Raw genomic sequence first — 4945 nt, forward strand, 5'->3', positions numbered from 1 at the left:
TCCAAAATCGTGGAAACAGAATGGATAAAATACAAGAAATGTTTAACAAGGACCTAGAAGAATTAAAGAGCAAACAAACAATGATGAACAACACAACAAATGAAATTTAAAATTCTCTAGAAGGAATCTATAGCAGAATAACTGAGGCAGAAGAACGAATAAGTGACCTGGAAGACAAAATAGTGGAAATAACTACTGCAGAGCAGAATAAAGAAAAAAGAATGAAAAGAATTGAGGACAGACTCAGAGACCTCTGGGACAACTTTAAACGCACCAACATTCGAATTATAGGGGTCCCAGAAGAAGAAGAGAAAAAGAAAGGGACTGAGAAAATATTTGAAGATATTATAGTTGAAAATTTCCCTAATATGGGAATGGAAATAGTTAATCAAGTTCAGGAAGCACAGAGAGTCCCATACAGGATAAATCCAAGGAGAAACACACCAAGACACATATTAATCAAACTATCAAAAATTAAATACAAAGAACAAATATTAAAAGCAGCAAGGGAAAAACAACAAGTAACACATAAGGGAATCCCCATAAGGTTAACAGCTGATCTTTCAGCAGAAACTCTGCAAGCCAGAAGGGAGTGGCAGGGCATATTTAAAGTGATGAAGGAGATAAACCTACAACCAAGATTACTCTACACAGCAACAATCTCATTCAGATTTGATGGAGAAATTAAAACCTTTACAGACAAGCAAAAGCTAAGAGAATTCAGCACCACCAAACCAGCTTTACAACAAATGATAAAGGAACTTCTCTAGACAGGAAACACAAGAGAAGGAAAAGACCTACAATAAAAAACACAAAACAATTAAGAAAATGGTAATAGGAACATACATATCAATAATTACCTTAAATATAAATGGATTAAATGCTCCAATCAAAAGACATAAATTGGCTGAATGGATACACAAACAAGACCCGTATATATGCTGTCTACAAAATACCCACTTCAGACCTAGGGACACATACAGACTGAAAGTGAGGGGATGGAAAAGGATATTCCATGCAAATGGAAATGAAAAGAAAGCTGGAGTAGCAATTCTCATATCAGACAAAATAGACTTTAAAACAAAGACTATTACAAGAGACAAAGAAGGACACTACATAATGATCAAGGGATCAATCCAAGAAGAAGATATAACAATTTGTAAATATTTATGCACCCAACATAGGAGCACCTCAATACCTAAGGCAAATACTAACAGCCATAAAAAGGGAAATCGACAGGAACACAATCATAGTAGGGGACTTTAACACTCCACTTTCACCAATTGGCAGATCATCCAAAATGAAAATAAATAAGGAAACACAAGCTTTAAATGATACATTAAACAAGATGGACTTAATTGATATTTATAGGACATTCCATCAAAAACCAACAGAATACACTGTTTTCTCAAGCGCTCATGGAACATTCTCCAGGATAGATCATATCGTAGGTCACAAATCAAGCCTTGGTAAATTTAAGAAAATTGAAATCGTATCAAGTATCTTTTCCGACCATGCTATGAGACTAGATATCAATTACAGGAAAAAATCTGCAGGAAGTACAAATACATGGAGGCTAAACAACACACTACTTAATAACCAGGAGATCACTGAAGAAATCAAAGGGAAAGTTAAAAAATACCTAGAAACAAATGACAATGAAAATACGATGACCCAAAATCTATGGGATTCAGCAAGACCAGTTCTAAGGGAGAAGTTTATAGTAATACAATCCTACCTTAAGAAACAAGAAACATCTCTAATAAACAACCTAACTGAAACAACCGAATGAAGCAAAGGATTAATCTCCAAAACATACAAGCAACACATTCAGCTCAATATAAAAAAAAACAACAACCTAATCGAAAAATGGGCAGAAGACCTAAATAGTCATTTCTCCAAAGAATATATACAGATTGCCAACAAACACATGAAAGAATGCTCAACATCATTAATCATTAGAGAAATGTAAATCAAAACTACAATGTGATATCATCTCACACCTGTCAGAATGGCCATCATCAAAAAACCTACAAACAATAAATGCTGGAGAGGGTGTGGAGAAAAGGGAACCCTCTTGCACTGTTGGTGGTAATGTAAATTGATCCAGCTGCTATGGAGAACAGTATGGAGGTTCCTTAAAAATCTAAATATAGAACTACCATATGACCCAGCAACCCCACTACCTGGCATATACCCTGAGAAAAATCATAATTAAATAAGAGACATGTACCAAAATGTTCATTGCAGCTCTTTTTACGATAGCCAGGACATGGAAGCAATCTAAGTGTCCATCAACAGAGGAATGGATAAAGAAGATGTGGCACATATATACAATGGAATATTACTCAGGCATAAAAAGGAATGAAACTGAGTTATTTGTAGCGAGGTGGTTGGACCTAGATTCTGTCATACAGAGTGAAGTAATTCAGAAGGAGAAAAACAAATATCATATGTTAACAAACATATATGGAATATAAAAAAAAAAGAAAAAAGAAAATAAATGATCAGAACAACCTAGGGGCAAGACAGGAACAAAGATGCAGACCTACTAGAGAATGGACTTGAAGATACGGGGAACGGGAAGGGTAAGCTGGGACAAAGTGAGACTGTGGCATGGACATATATACACTACTAAACCTAAAATAGATATCTAGTGGGAAGCAGCCGCATAACACAGGGAGATCAGCTTGGTGCTTTCTGACCACCTAGAGGGGTAGGATAGGGAGTGTGGGAGGGAGGGAGATGCAAGAGGGAAGAGGTATGGGGACATATGTATATGTATAACTGATTCACTTTGTTATAAAGCAGAAACTAACACACCATTGTAAAGCAATTATACTCCAATAAAGATGTTTAAAAAAAAAGTTAAAAAAAAAAGCAAATGGGACCTAGTGAAAGTTAAAAGCTTTTGCACAGCAAAGGAAACCATAAACAAGACGGAAAGACAACCCTCAGAATGGGAGAAAATATTTGCAAATGAAGCAACTGACAAAGGATTAATCTCCAAAATTTACAAGCAGCTCATGCAGCTCAATATCAAAAAAAAAAACAAACAACCCAATCCAAAAATGGGCAGAAGACATAAACAGACATTTCTACAAAGAAGATATACAGATTGCCAACAGACACATGAAAGAATGCTCAACATCATTAATCATTAGAGAAATGCAAATCTAAACTACAATGAGGTATCACCTCACACCAGTTAGAATGGCCATCGTCAAAACACCTACAAACAATAAATTTTGGAGAGGGTGTGGAGAAAAGGGAACCCTCTTGCACTGTTGATGGGAATGTAAATTGATACAGCCACTATGGAGAACAGTATGGACGTTCCTTAAAAAACTAAAAATAGAACTACCATACGACCCAGCAATCCCACTACTGGGCATATACCCAGAGAAAACCATAATTCAAAAAGAGTCATGCACCAAAATGTTCTTTGCAGCTCTATTTACAATAGCCAGGACATGGAAGCAACCTAAGTGTCCATCCACAGATGAATGGATAAAGAAGATGTGGCACATATATACAATGGAATATTACTCAGCTATAAAGAGGAACAAAACTGAGTTATTTGTAGTGATGTGGATAGACCTAGAGACTGTCATACAGAGTAAAGTAAGTCAGAAAGAGAAAAACAAATATCATATGCTAACACATATATATATATGGAATCTAAAATAAATAAATAAATAAATAAATAAAATAAAATAAAATGGTCATGAAGAAACCAGGGGCAAGACGGGAATAAAGATGCAGACCTACTAGAGAATGGACTTGAGGACACGGGGTGGGGGAAGGGTAAGCTGTTACAACGTGAGAGAATGGCATGGACATATATACACTACCAAACGTAAAATAGATAGCTAGTGGGAAGCAGCCGCATAGCACAGGGAGATCAGCTCAGTGCTTTGTGACCACCTAAAGGGGTGGGATAGGGAGGGTGGGAGGGAGCGAGACGCAAGAGGGAAGAGATATGGGAACATATGTATATGTATAACTGATTCACTTTGTTATAAAGCAGAAACTAACACACCATTGTAAAGCAATTATACTCCAATAAAGATGTTTAAAAAAAAGTTAAATATTATGAGTTGAAAAAAAAAAAGTAGTCCTTGTACTTATATACCTCCTCCTTTCTATTCTAAGAACTTCAACTTACCTAATGGAATGTAATTAATCTTCATAACATCTTACAATGTTTGGGAGGATTAGATGTGTAATTCTATTTAGTAGATGAAGCCAGGAAAGGTGAAGTGACTTCCTCAAAGTTATATAGTTATAAGTTTCACATTGGGAAGCAGGTTTTCTGACTCTTACTTGAATGCTCTTTCCAGCTGACCTATCATTATGCTTAAGTATTCTGTAGTATTTTATCTTCTCAGAATTCAGGGAGTTTTCAAACACCCAGCTGATGTGCAATTTCATTGTTAACCTTAAGTGTTAAAGAATGGGACAAGAAAGTAATTGATTAAAGCAAAACAGGTAATTCTCTTCCAAGAAGAAGGTTAATAGGTGAAAGCATTGGCTGTATGGATCTGACTTTGCTTTTATCTTAAGTTTGACTGATTCACTTCTTCCTATATCAGCCTTCTTCTGTATTTTATTTCACATCTAGGTAGATAATGCACTACCTACTCTCTGGCCATTCCTGTAGAAAAAACCCATAAGAATGGATGAAAATTTGCACTAGTACTTTGGATCCTATCTCTCATGCCTCTGATTTTCCCTATTCATGATATAGATCCGGTACTACATTTCTCAAGGAATATAAGAGGAGTTCAGAGAATCCATAGGCTTGAAGAGAATTTCTAGAAGATGAGGTTGAGTTATAGTAAAATTAAGGTTGATTTTTGGAGTTAATTCAAAAAAGATAAGAAAGTCATTATTGTCACACTTATAGAGGAATAAACTAATAAATATTATTGTCACACTTATA

The sequence above is a fragment of the Balaenoptera physalus genome (genome assembly GCF_965194825.1).
Source record: "Balaenoptera physalus genome assembly, chromosome: X".
Taxonomy (NCBI): Eukaryota; Metazoa; Chordata; class Mammalia; order Artiodactyla; family Balaenopteridae; genus Balaenoptera; species Balaenoptera physalus.